This window comes from Pseudophryne corroboree, chromosome 1 (genome assembly GCF_028390025.1).
Source record: "Pseudophryne corroboree isolate aPseCor3 chromosome 1, aPseCor3.hap2, whole genome shotgun sequence".
In the NCBI taxonomy this organism is placed as follows: domain Eukaryota; kingdom Metazoa; phylum Chordata; class Amphibia; order Anura; family Myobatrachidae; genus Pseudophryne; species Pseudophryne corroboree.
The window spans coordinates 240,839,605-240,854,580 of NC_086444.1; the positions used below are offsets into that span (position 1 = coordinate 240,839,605).

The 14,976-nt window shown below is 45.9% G+C and overlaps 1 protein-coding gene across 1 annotated transcript in view; it reads left to right on the forward strand.

Annotated features, from left to right (window-relative positions):
- The window catches only part of LVRN (laeverin), a 273,477-nt gene that overhangs the window by 149,830 nt on the left and 108,671 nt on the right, over positions 1-14,976 (forward strand). The window lies entirely within an intron of this gene.

Here is a 14,976-nt window from a genome sequence, read left to right on the forward strand (position 1 = left end):
TCCTTCAAAGAGGTGACGGGGGTGACAGGCAGAGTAGATGAAACCACAAGACAAGCTACATGTGAATCCACTGGTGGCGGGGTTTCCCACTTGTTACTCAACTCTGCAGAGATAGGATAACAAGCTAGCATCTTTTTAGACAGGGAAAATGTATTTCCTGGAGAAGACCAGGAATCCTGACGTATGTCAATTAAATGGTCAGAATGTTGTAAGACTAATTTAGTAACTTTCTGAAGTTTGAACTTATCAGGTTTCTTAGACGTATCAGTAGGGTCAATCTCATCATCAATCTGAAGAATCAGCTTGATAGCCTCGACTAGGTCAGGAACATCAACCTGTGTTGTAGAATCTTCATCAGAAGCAGCAGTATCGGCATCTGATGGATCAGTATTTTCCCCATCCGAATCAGAAGAATCATCCGAAATATTAGTGGATTGTGAGGAAGAAATGGCCCGCTTAGATGACCCTTTGGTCCCAGTAGGGCAAGGGCTAGGTTTTTGTTTAACCAAGGACTGATTTAATTGCTGTATCTGGGTTGACAGAGTATCCGCCCATTGTGGATTAACTACAGGGACAATGTGGCTGTAATGGCACAGGAGGTCCCACATGGGACCTGAGGCATGGTATCAAAAACCTCTATTATGTTACCAGACCATTTAACGATGGCCTTTGTGATCCAACCATGACGCCCACTGCAGTGTAAATGGATTTGAGCGTAGTCTCAATCTTACGATCAGCAGGGTCTTTTAAGGAGATAGCACCAGGTATAGGCAGCACAATCTTACGTGACAGCCTGGACACTGAGGTATCCACAGGTAGAGGAAGTTCCCACACTTTCCTATCCTCAGTGGGGAAAGGGAAGGAGTATAGCAACCACTTAGGGGTTTGAAATTTCTTGTCAGGATTAACCAACGTCTCTTTAAAATGTGTGTTTAATTCCTCAGAGACAAGAAAGGTGGCAGTAGACTTTTGTTTTATATTAAAAATGACTTCTCCTCAGGTTTTGCCTCTTTATCAGGGATATTCAGGACCTCCCTAATAGAATATATAAGGGCTTCAATACCCTGAGTACCGTCTCTTTCATCCACCTCAACTTCCCCTTCCTCCAAATCTGGCATTTCATTATCAGAGTCACATTGGAGCACATGGTGGAAATGTGCGTTTTCTATGAAACCAGCAGAGGAGACTGAGAGACAGGTCTGAGATCAGAGTCAGAAAATCATCCATAGATTTCTTAAACACTTGTCTTTCCTGCCTGGCAGTACCCAGTTCAGAGGATTTTATTGAATCCAGCAACTCAGGTCCCTGTGTGGTGCTTCCTTTTGAATGGAGACTTCACTGTGTACACACAGAGACCCTCCGGAGAGTGAGAAAACTTTGTGCTGCAGTACTGACATGTCCAGACATATTTATACAGCAGAACAAACACAGGAGCAGTGAATAACACAGAGACCCAGTGTAAAGGGCCATATACACGGGAGAGATGTGTGCTGAGCGAACCGCTCAGCACACATCTCTCCCGCCGCTCAGCACAGCGCGATGTTTGCTGAGCGATGTGGGGGAGGACGGGGTGCCGCTCATTTCGCCCAGCGGGTGAAATGAGCGACGTGCTCGATTGAGACTGCATGCAGGCCAATCTAGCACCAGCGATAGCGATGCGCGGGCCTGCGCATCGCTATCGCTGTGGAGGTACACACGGAGAGATCACTGCTTAAAATCTAAGCAATCTAGTCAGATTGCTTAGATTTTAAGCAGCGATCGCTCCGTGAGTACCCCCCTAAGCCTGGATGGAGTGAGACAAAGAGGGAGAGAACCAGCACACCATTGCCTCTATCAGCTAAAGCAGTACTTTGCCTGGCAGAAAACTAGAGCCTTAATAAGGTAACAAGTTTTTTATGTATATACATACAATATATTGCTCCCCCCTTTTCTACAAAACCCCCTGGTATCAGTAACAAGGTGATTTTGAGGGTACTTGGAGGAGCAGCGCTTTCCTGCATGCAGCCTGTAGTGTGATGCAGCAGGAAATGGCGCCTCTGAGCTGCTGGTCCCGCTCTCTGGGAAGCCCCGCCCCCTTAATGGCGTGCAGTATCTGTAAAGTTTATACTGGCAAACACTCATTTCTTACAGAAAACTGAATTAAAACCCCTTTACTGCGTCAGCGCCAGTGTGGGAATCTACAGCGGGCGCCGCAGCGCCGATTGCCCACCGCGCCCTTATGCCACCAATGTAACCAGGGACCCGCTAACCTGGACCCCAGTTTCTGTATTCACCACTCCAGCAGTTAGGGGTGGCGGCATGCTGTTGGAGTGCGCGCACACCCTAGGGGTAATGCGAAACAACACATCAGGAGCTATGTCCTGTTAGTGGGGATACAGACCATTAACCCTTCAAGAGGTTGGTCTGGTCTACCCCCTAAGTCCCACAATGCAGACGGACTGGTGCCAGCCAGTGCTGCCTGAAAATAACAAACAAAAATAAAGTTTTGAAGAAAACTGTCTGGAGCTCCAGAGAATGCATCCGGCTCCTTGGGCACATTTTTCTAAACTGAGTCTGGGCATAGAGGGGAGGAGTCAGCATACTGAAGAATTTTTAAAGTGCCGGGCTCCAATGGACCCCATCTATACCCCATGGTAACTCTTTTTTTTTTTAAATTCGACAATTTTTATTGTGTTTTGATTTGGTTAAATAAAAAACAAATAAAACATTACTTAATAGCATTGCTGTCATTGACATTAATTAAACAGTAAATAGCATAGCATATCGTGAAGATGCAGAATAACAGAGATGAACGATATCGGTACATGCATTCAAGCGAAAGCTACAGAATAAAGTGTAAACGGGAACAACTTGATTTTAAGCAATGTGGAATATGTATGAGATCACATACACATTGCACTGTCCTTGTGTACCAGCCTTATACGTTATCAACCTGAATAAACAGTATATTACACATTGTCTGTGCGATCATTAGTTACTGTTTCTTTTCTACAATATGTAACAACTTAACGTATCCTTATGACACCATAGAGCATATTGATGTGAGTACCCTTGGCATATGGTGAAGATAGCCATCCATCCCATATCGTATAGAATTTAGTGATGGCCGTTCTGGATATGTAAATAAATTTTTCATGTGCTACCGTGGTATTCACTAGGGCTATCCATGAGTCTGTATCTGGGCCAGTGGGTGCCATCCACGAGCGGGCTATAGATACTTGTGCAAGAGCACATAAATTTATAACATAACGTCTGGAGGGGGCATCCAGCAACTCCTCATCCACCACCGCCAACACACACACAAGAGGGGACATTACATAAGCAGGTATTCCAGTGGAAACTATAATCTTGATCACATCTTGCCAGAATGCATTAATTATTTGACAAGACCAAAGCATGTGCCAAAAGGTGCCCCCTATTAGAGCACACTTGGGACATTTAGAATCTGTCCTACCTCCGTATCTCATTAGCCTCTCCGGGGTAATATAGACTCTATGTAAAACAAAAAGGTGTACCTGTTGGTATCGAACTGTTGCAGTCGCCAGTCTAGAGGCGCCTACAGCATCTTCCTAAGTTTCGTCTGAGATGGGTCCTAGGTCCCCCTCCCATTTAGATTTAATAGAAGGAAGGGCCTCTTTATGGTAGGCATGGAGCAGAGCCGAATAGAACAAGGAAATAGTACAGTTTTGAGTGTTAGAGACTAGTTCACGAACTGGTGTGTCACGGAGCATCAGGGGGGCAACCGCAAATTGAGTCTGACAAGCGTGGCGGATTTGTAAATAACGATAAAAATAGAAAGTAGGAATATTGTAATCTTCCTGGAGTTGTTGGAAGGTCTTAACTATACCCATGTGATATAATTGTCTAAGAGACTGTACCCCATGACTGTGCCAGACCTCCTTAACCTGTAGTGAAGCAAGCTCATTAAGGGTACGCGTATATGCTAAGGGCGTTTCCGGGTCTCCCTGCAACAGTCTATGTGTCTGCCTCCAGACCAAAACTGCCTGTTTGACGACTGGGAGTTTATACAGCGACAAATTGTCACTCAATAGAACAGTTTTGGTCTGTTTCATAAAGAATTCGGGAAATCAATTCATCCCTATCAGGATCGTGTAACCATCTACTGATGTGTACCAATTGTGAATTTAGGGAGGGCTAGGCCCCCAGAATCACGTGGGCTTGTGAGGGTGTCCAATTTTATTCTGACCCGATGACTAGACTCTACAATGGATGAAAGAAGGCCATCAATTTTCTTAAAGGTTTTTAGTGGAAGATACACAGGGGAGTGTTGCAGTGCATATAGCAATTTAGGCAGGGCGACCATTTTCACTAAATTTATTCTACCCGTTACAGTGAGGGGTAAAGTCCCCCACACTGCAATCCGGGTATGCAAATAATCCACATGCGGTTTTATATTTAGGGAGAAATATTGAGAGGGATTGTTTGTGACCCACACTCTCAAATATTTAAATGAGTCTACCCATCGAAGAGGGAGATCCACAAGAGGGGCACTAGGACAAGTACCACGAAAGGGCAGGATGCAAGACTTTTCCCAATTGATGGATAAACCAGAGTACCCGCCAAAGGTGTCAATAATACTCAATATATAAGACATGGTATTACCATAGTCTGATATAAACAACAGTATATCATCCGCGTATAGGGCAATTTTATCCGTGACATGTCCCACCCGGAAGCCCCTCACCCTCGGGTCCGAACATACCAGACATGCCAACGGTTCCACTGCCAAAGCAAAGAGGATGGATAGGGGATAACGGGTAGCCCTGCCTCGTACCCCTCGCCAGAGGGAAGGCGGAGGAAGTGAAACCGTTTATCAAGACCCTGGCGGAGGGGGTTGAATACAGTAACTTGACCCATTGTATAAAGCGTGGTCCGATGCCGAAGCGAGCCATAGACCCCTACAAGAACGCCCACTCCACTGAATCAAACGCTTTAGCAGCATCAAGAGATACTATAACAGAGGAGCCGGCGTCCACCGTGAGGGCACTGTAGATGCATAGTCTGATTTATGTGAATAATTTGAGTTATAACAGAATTTAACCGAAGTGCCAGGACCTTTGCCAAGATCATGATGTCGGTAGATAGTAGCGAGATGGGTCTATACGAGGCTGCTTTCTCTGGGTCTTTATCTGGTTTCAAAAGGACTATTATCAAAGCTTCCATCATAGAGGCAGGCAGTGAGCCAAATTCCAATAAGTCATTGAACAGAGTAAGGAGTTTGGGCCCATAAAATTCTATATGTTTTTTATAGAGCTCAATAGGTATTCTGTCTAGCCCCAGTGCTTTGCCTCCAGGAAACATTTTAATAGCAGTAACTATCTCCGTCAATGAAAAAGGTGAATCTAGGAATTCAGCTGCTTCAGTAGAAAGTGAGGGTATTGGAATACCATCAAGATAGTCATTTATTTCTGTCAAATCGGCTGATAATTTCGTACTATACAATTTTTCATAATAGGCAAGAAACTGGGCCACTATTTCAGGGGTTTTCACATATGTTACATTATCGTCTCCTCGTAGGACAAGTACAGTGTTAGAAGTTTTATCAGTCGCCGCTAAATGCGCCAGATAAGTACCAGGCCTATCACCCGTGGCATAGTAAGAATGCTGGGAGTACAGTAAGCGGTATTTGGCTTTATCAGACAAACATTCTCTCCAAGTGGACTGTGCAAGTAACCAGGCTTCTTTAGATGACACCAACCCATCATTTAGGGATCTACATGAAGCCTCCAACAGTTCTTGCCGTTTATAACCAGCCTTCAGGGTGGAAACCTCTCTAATTAAAGAACCACGTATGAATGCTTTAAATGCGTCCCATAAGATTGTTGGACTAGCAGTACCCCCGTTCAGCTCTAGGAACTCCTGCCATGCAAGTTCAAGCTCTGCTCCAGTGCCCATCTGTGAAAGCCAAATCCAACAGTATTGGTGAGTGGTCCAAGATACCTCAAGTGGCATACTGGGCATTAACAATTTTGGGGAGCAAGCATTGTGACATCAGAGCCAAATCAATTCTAGAAAAGGATGAGTAAGTGGATGGAAAACATGAGTATTGGCGTGCAGCTGGATGTCTAACTCTCCAGACGTATGACCACCCCACCCATGGCTTCCTGAGAGATAAAACTTTGGCTCCCTCCAGGTGCGTCTCCACAAGGCAAATAATATCTGCTGAATATTGTCTGATCTGACAGATCACCAGGGCCCTTTTAATTTTGTCATTTAAGCCCCGTACATTCCAGGACAAAATTTTAAAAGTAAGCGGTGCCATCATTAATAATAGTATGACATTTCAAATCCTTCCATAGTAATGTTTTGAGTCTAGATAAAGAAAAAGTTGAACCTATCAAAGAAAACTAGACCAAACATGTCACAACAGCAGTGCTTAAAAAACTTAAAACAAGACTTTGTGTCCCCCCCTCCCCCTTACAACCCCTCACCCTGTATACCTGTCGGACCTGTGGCATACCTAATCCCAAATAACTTCCCACTAACTAGAAAACTGACAAAGAGGACAAAAAATACAGTGACCAGAGGCCTGTTGTTTCCCCCCTTCCATATCCCGGCCCCCCTGGGATCAGCTCCAGTCAACACCAAAGCATTCAGGGGAACAGTTTTAAGTATAACATTTAGCACAGTAACTGTGGAAATAATATTACCCCTGAAAAAGCAACATTTAGCAAAATCTATACTTATCGACTTATTTATCAGCCCGGACAGCGGACAATAGTAGTAATCGTAGTAATCAATCATTTGCCAGAGCACGCCTTGCCGGATAATGCCGGTCAAGCCACACCGCTGCTTCACGTGGGGTCAAAAAGAATTTTCTCTCTCCGTCCGCAACCACTCTCAATTTTGATGGAAAAAGCATAGCATAAGGAATACTGAGGTCCCTGAGACGTCTCTTAATGGGGATGAATTGGGCTCTCTCCCTCTGAAAATCAACCGCAAAATCAGGAAAGACCGCTATTTGGGTGCCATTCCACTTGAGTGGGCCTTTGGTACATGCCAGTGTAAGAACCATATCCCGATCTTTATAGTGAAGAAATTTCGCTATGAATGTGTGGGGAGGAGCCCCTGGTGGTAGCGGTCGCATAGGGACTCTATGTGCTTGTTCCACTGCAAAGTGCGTCGTAAAAGCATCTGTCCCGAAAAAAATCTTTAAGCCAGTGCTCCAGAAATTGTTCAGGTGCAGTACCCTCCTCCTTCTCGGGAAGTCCCACAAAATGGACGTTATTTCTCCTCAGCCGTCCCTCCATATCGGTTAATTTTTTCTGCACCTCCGTCATCAGGGATTCGAGACTAGTCGTGCGTCGGCCGAGCGGAGACACAGTATCCTCAATGGTAGAAATGCCGGTCTCCGCCTCCCCCACTCTTTCTCTAACTCGTTGCAAATCGTGATGAATTATAGATAGGTCCGTTTGTAGAGTTATTTTCTCAGCCAGTCTGTTTTCACTGGCAGTGACTGCATCCAGAACTCTTTGGATCGCATCCTCTGAAGCCTCAGAAGGACCGGAGCTATTACTCGCAGCTGGGGAAGAGGGAGGAGAGCAACCATGAGATTCCTCTGCTCTCTTACTTTGTGTGGGTGGATTACGAACAAATTTTTCCAGTTTGGCAGCAGCCGCAGATTGCAGGGTTTTACTCATAGTTAATAGTATTCTATATATTTGCCTCTAGAGGGAGCTTTCAGTACTGACTTTTGAATGGATAGCAGAGTGAGCCAAGAGACCGACAAGCACCTTATATTCACATATGCAGATTCCCGCGATTCCTTGCACCGTAGGAACAAGAAATGGAGGGTATCTCGTGCAATATAGGGCCAGTGTTATATCAACAAATCAGGGATTGCACGGGTGGTGAGAAAAAAAGTCCCCGAGCTGAATATATATAATGAAAGGTGAAAAGGGGGGGGGGGGGGGGTGTCACAGCAATAATTCCAGGTAGTCACACTGCACACTGTCGCATATAGCCTTTGCCCAGGCAATCCTGCATAATAGACAGATCCGGAGAGGAGAACCCTTCAACCCACCTCCCGAGCACTCCGGTTAGGGTAGGGTAGAAGACAGGAGAAAAGATGAGTGGGGTGCTCTGTGCTACTTGGCTCATCACCTAATTTCATAAGCACATTGAGGTCTCCTAATAAGGGGATCACCCCTACTGTAGAAATGTACCTGTATGCTGTGGGAGGGGAGGAACAGCAGCAGTGTGGAGAGGCTACAGCTGACGAGGTACTCTAGCGCCGTCTCTCCCCCTCAGTGCTCAGGATGTCTGGGGTGGCAGGGACTGCAGACCCTCCGGCTAACCATGAGCAGGAGAGTGGAGGCAGGTGCGGCTGCAGTGCAGCGTCCAGGAGCAGACACAGAGCTCCGCCACTCAAGTTCCGTCCCCACTCACTGCCGGCCGGAAGTAGCGCGGTGCAGTCAGGACCCGCCGCTGACGGAGCAGATGTGAATGGAGCCGCGGTACAGGGCAGCAGCGGGAGGTTGGGGAGCCCGTTCTCTGCACTGTGCAGGCCGCACAAGACCCGCCGCCACGGATAAGGCGTCCTACGTGGTGCGGGACTCATGAGACTGGAGCAACCCCGCCGGGTAAAGCTGGTAGATTTAGAAGCTATCCGGGCCAGGAGTGTTCAGGTAGGAGCACCCCACCTTTGGGCAGGTGTTTGCCAACTTTTAGACCCCAGGGGGACCTATAGGATATATTTAAAGGGTTTTCAGGCAGGAGAGCTCAGCACCTTACGTGCTACTCCTTGCCTATCATAGCCACACCCCCACCCCATGGTAACTCTTACCATCCCAGTATCCCCTAGGACGTGAGAGAAAAACCCCATTACATTACACCTATCTCATGGGTGAGCAGGCCTCTGCAATAGCACTTCAGATGGAGCCGCGCTCATCTGAGGCGGCTCCATCGCAAATGTGCACTCTCCGCGTAACTACGCGATTCATCCCTGTCAATCAGTCACAGGCATTTGATTCAAATTGATGCGATCGCATTGCCCAACCTGCACACATGCTAAAGGCCCTGCATTGGGCTGAAAATAAGCATAATGCGATCGCATCGCATTAGTGCGTTATACTGAATAAGACCCACAGTGTAATATGTATACCACACACATACACTTTTTTTTCCATTTAAAACAAATAATTTTTTAGCTATTTACGTTTAAAGCAGATATCCAGAAAACTTTGTTTTGCAAGTTAGTCATTCTTTGGCATATTTACTTGCATATTTCCCAGATTGCTTTTATTCTATCCCAGTGAAAGCACAAATGCAAAAATTTAGCCAATTTTTTGGGCTACAAGCTTCCTGTTTCACATCTGTTTTATCAATCTTAACAGAATGTGTATTAGTGACAGCAAATCAGTATATTTAAATTGACTACCCTTTATTAATCTTATCCTTCAATGAAGCTGAAATATGTGACCCTTAAGGGATGCCATCGCATAACTTCTCTAATGCAAGCAAGGCCGGATTAAGGGGTAGGCTGAATAGTCTGTAGCCTAGGGGTCTTCAGTACCGAAGCAGCGCTTTATACAAATTTGCTATTGCATGCTAATATTACGTTAATGCCCCAGTGGCTCCCGGCGGAATTTGACATAATGTTTCCATTCAGACAATTCCTCACAGCTTCCACTTACATGCTGGGACCACATAAATCTGGAGATGCTGCCTCGCATTGGTTCTGAGATTCTGGATGCTGTAGTGACAGCAGGTTAGTGACAGGACACTGGCTGATACCACTGCACTGTACCGGACAGGATCTAGGCTATGGGGTATATTTACTAAGCTCCCGATTTTGACCGAGATGGTGTTTTTTCTTCAAAGTGTCATCTCGGGAATTTACTAAACTCAAATCACGGCAGTGATGAGGGCATTCGTATTTTTTTGGAAGTCCTAGGAAAAAAATACGAATGAATACACCATCGGTCAAATACGCCTGGAATTTGGTAGAAATCGGTCATTTACTAAAAAGTGCAATTCCCAAACACTGCCGACAATAGGCAAACACTGCCGTGAAAAAATACAAATCGTGAAAAAGTGCTAAAATAAAACAGACCTGCTTTTTTTTACAGTGTTCGGATAGGCATGCACGGATCCATGAGATACGTGCATGTTTTTCAGTGGGAAGGGATGGGAAAGTGTTATTTTTTTTATAAAAAAATGCGTGGGGTCCCCCCTCCTAAGCCAAACCAACCTCGGGCTCTTTGAGCCGGTCCTGGTTGTAAAAATATGGGGGAAAAAGTGACAGGGGTTCCCCCATATTTAAACAACCAGCACCGGGCTCTGCGCCTGGTTCCAAAAATACGGGGGACAAATAGCGTAGGGGGTCCCCCGTATTTCTGAAACCAGCACCGGTCTCCACTAGCCAGATACATAATGCCACAGCCGGGGGACACTTTTATATTGGTCCCTGCGGCCCTGGCATTACATACCCAACTAGTCACCCCTGGCCGGGGTACCCTGGAGGAGTGGGGACCCCTTCAATCAAGGGGTCCCCCCCTCCAGCCACCCAAGGGCCAGGGGTGAAGCCCGAGGCTGTCCCCCCCATCCAAGGGCTGCGGATGGGGGGCTGATAGCCTTTTTGTCAAAATTTGAATATTGTTTTTAGTAGCAGTACTACAAGTCCCAGCAAGCCTCCCCCGCAAGCTGGTACTTGGAGAACCACAAGTACCAGCATGCGGTGGAAAACCGGGTCCGCTGGTACCAGTAGTACTACTACTAAAAAAATACCCCAATAAAAACAGAAGACACACACCTTGAAAGTAAAACTTTAATTCATACATCCACACCTCCATACACACATACTTATCTATGTTCACACGAGGGTCGGTCCTCTTCTCCATGTAGAATCCATGGGGTACCTGTTGGAAAAATTATACTCACATAATCCAGTGTAGATGGGTCCTCCTCTGTTCGATTTTTAATCCACGTACTTTGCAAAATAAAAAAACGGATACACGCAGCCCTTGGATGGGGGGGACAGCCTCGGGCTTCACCCCTGGCCCTTGGGTGGCTGGAGGGGGGGGGACCCCTTGATTGAAGGGGTCCCCACTCCTCCAGGGTACCCCGGCCAGGGGTGACTAGTTGGGTATGTAATGCCAGGGCCGCAGGGACCAATATAAAAGTGTCCCCCGGCTGTGGCATTATGTATCTGGCTAGTGGAGCCCGGTGCTGGTTTCAGAAATACGGGGGACCCCTACGCTTCTTGTCCCCCGTATTTTTGGAACCAGGACCAGGCGCAGAGCCCGGTGCTGGTTGTTTAAATATGGGGGAACCCCTGTCACTTTTTTCCCCATATTTTTACAACCAGGACCGGCTCAAAGAGCCCGAGGCTGGTTTGGCTTAGGAGGGGGGACCCCACGCATTTTTTTTTAAAGATTTTTAACAATGTTTAATTTTTTACGAAAGGTGCACAATGAAGCCCAGCACGGATCTCACAGATCCGGCCGAGATTCATTGTGTTAAAGTCGGCAGTGTTTTACAATTCACTCACGTAAAACACTGCCAAAAAATACGAATGACATCGACATCGGTAAATACGAAAATGCAGAATACGACAGCTTAGTAAATTAGTCGTAATAAATTCAAAAAGTTGCAGTTTTACACTTTCGATGTCATTCGTGATTGAACTTTAACCTCATTCGGGAAAATACGATTTTTAGTAAATATACCCCTATGACTGAACCAAACTGGATTCGGGCTGTGGCTAAACCAGACTGTATCTGGACTACGATTGAACAGGACTGGATCCAGGCTACGGCTGGACCTGAGCTACGACTGGACCTGACTGGATCCGGCATCTAAAAGGACACATCTATAGACCCCATATTCACAAGCACATGTATGCTATTCTTATCAATGTATAGAAACTGCAATAAAAATAAAACAACAAACATCAACCAATGCTTCAACATGCTGACTACAAAGAAAACTAATAAATCTCTTACCATAAAAACAGGCCCATTTATCAATGAATAATTGATGGATATCTCCGGGGGTTACTTGCAAATATTAAGTACCCATAGCATTTATATACAGGGCACCACAGCAGATTTCAGAGATAGAAAGCAACGGGGAATGCTTTCGTCTTAAATTTACCAATATTCCGGAGCTTAGCCTGCCAGCTAACGCCATCTTTATATGGCGTTAGTTGTTGTAGCCTATGGGATACTCTTCGCTGTGATCCCTTCATTTCTATCACATTGCAGTGGCGATTACATCATGCCAAATCTTCATTTCTTATTATCCTGAATAGCGGCTATAAGAAATTATAATTACCAGATCTAAGAACCGAATATTAATAAATATACCCTATGTCATTGCTTGTATTGTTCTGCAAAAGATTTCCTTTTTTTATTTGATTTCTATACATGTGCTGACCATGCGGGTTATTCAGTACGGATTGCAGATTCCGCTAAAAAGCAGAGTCTGCAATCCTTTCTTTCGCATGCTGGGGCCGCCCATCACAGGGCAAGGATGCCCAGCATGCAGAATGGCCTGCCCAGCGGCTGTGACTGCAATTTAATTGCGGTTTCAGCAACTGTGGACGACCCGCTGCACCCGCAGCTAGGCTGCGTATACAGGTGGACAGCCACCATTTTTCTCATTGGATCGGCTGTGTGTGACATCATGCAGCCACCCCAAAAACACAGTTTTCCCTGCTCAGCTCAGCAACACTCCGTCGCCACCCTCTGCCCACCTCTGCCTGATTGCGCGCCGAACACATTAGGCAGCCACACACGTGCAGGACGGTGCCTGTGTGTATGCAGTGGTACCGCCAACAGGGTTATTGCGGTCGCATTGCTTAGCGATGCCACCTGAATAACCCACCATGTCTTTCTTCTTCACTATGTCTCCCATAAAACATTCAATCAAGTAATTTTTCAAAAATATAAACAAATAAATCAATAAATATGTACAGGAAAGAGCATTTTATTTTAATACTAGTTGAAACCTTGTTAACATGATGGACAACAGGGCTGAATTATAAGGAGAGTGGGCGGTCGCTACTCACACAGGCGCTGCCTGGTTTCTGGAAGTCCTGGTGGTGGAAGCTGGGGCTATGCCATGCTGAGTGAGTGTGAGTGTATGTTTGTGTGTAGCATTAGCCTTATATACAGTATATACTGTATATATATATATACTGTATATATATATATATATATAAATGCAGTATATCTGTAATGGACAGACTATAATGATGCTACACTATATATACCAGTACTAGTATGTGTAAGCTCACCAGTCCCCGCACAGCTTCTGGTTAGTCTGGGGGTAGAGGACACCAGTAGCCGCCAGTAGCCTCAGCAGAGGGGTCTGGGCATGGCCTATGTGTGGTATGGGAGGGGTGGGCACTGGACGCAGTGAGCTGGTTATCTGCCTCCTCAATACCATCATCTGCAGCCCCAGCATCGGAGGGCACTATATGCCAATAGTGGCCAAAATGCCAATTGAATTAAATAACATTTTGTACACTGTTCATGGGCAAATCCATCAAGCAAAATACTTGTTTATTTTACTTACGGTATTATGCAGGAGATTATTTACAATGTAAAATGTGATGATAGATTTGTAGCAAAACTACAATTGCTGTTCTCATGGTTTGCACTGTACAGATTTTCCCAAAACATATGAAATGTTTTGATTCAGTGCTTGAAGTAGGGCTGTATACGGCGGTATGGCATGCCGACTTTTACCATCGCCACGAAGGTACCAGTGCTGGGACCAATTAGGGGATCTCAGTGCTTGACCGGCAGTGGCATTGCATGGAGATGTGTCCTGATCGGCAGCGACACTGGGATGGAACTGGGAGCACTGGGTCCTGGTTGCACTGCAGCTTAAAGTTGGCACCAGCCGTCAGTCAACCCTGACTTTTTACTGGCTGCCAATCAAAAAAAGCTTTTTTAAATCTGGCACAAGCCATCACGGCTCGCGGACTGCCAGCCAACATGATTGGCTCATCGTTGTCAGAATAAAACAGCGGCCCGTTTTTGATTGTCAGCTGGTTCACGAGCCAGGATTGGCTGGAGGCCGGTGCTAACTTCAAACTTTAGTCCAGCCGGGATGCTCACAATGTTCCCGGCTCCGCCCCAGCGCAGAAATGGAGGGGATGGGGTGAGAGAGGGAATCAGGCAGAGGAGCAGTGGGTGACAGAGGGAAGCAGGCAGTGAGAAGTGTGGGGGGTAAAAGAGGAGATTGAGAGGTGCAGGGTGTGAGAGATGCAGGGGGTAAGATAGGGGAGTGAGAGGCGCAGGGCATGAGAGAGGGGAGTGAGAGGCGCAGGGAGTGAGAGAAGCAGGGGCTGAAAGGGTAGCAGGGAAGTGTACGAGGTATTAAAGGAGAGAAAGATACAGATGATCAGACACAAAGGAGAGTTTACAGGGAGTGAGAGGGTTACCTACTGTAGGATCAAGATATGGACACATGAGGACAGTAACAGACAGGTTAAATTCTCAATTTATTATTCCTTGTGTATTGATGATTTATTACTGGTTGTGATTAATTGCAGTTTATATTGAATGGTCAGTAAAATCAGTCCTGTATGTAACATTTTTATCTCATTACCACAAAACTTCTCTCGCATTCCCTGTCACTGCCTTTAACATAGTTTCCCTTTCCATGTGCATTCTCCCTATCTGGACTTCATTCCACAGGATACTAGTGTGAAACTTGTTTGCAGTAGGGACCCTTGGAATTTTGGCCCTCATTCCGAGTTGTTTGCTCGTTGCCGAATTTCGCTATATTGCGATTAGTCGCATACTGCGCATGCGCAATGTTCGCAGAGCGCATGCGCTTAGTTATTTTACTCAACAGTTAGGTATTTTACTCACGGCATTACAAGGATTTTTCTTCGTTCTGGTGATCGGAGTGTGATTGACAGGAAGTGGGTGTTTCTGGGCGGAAACTGGCCGTTTTATGGGTGTGTGTGAAAAAACGCTGCAGTTTCTGGGAAAAACG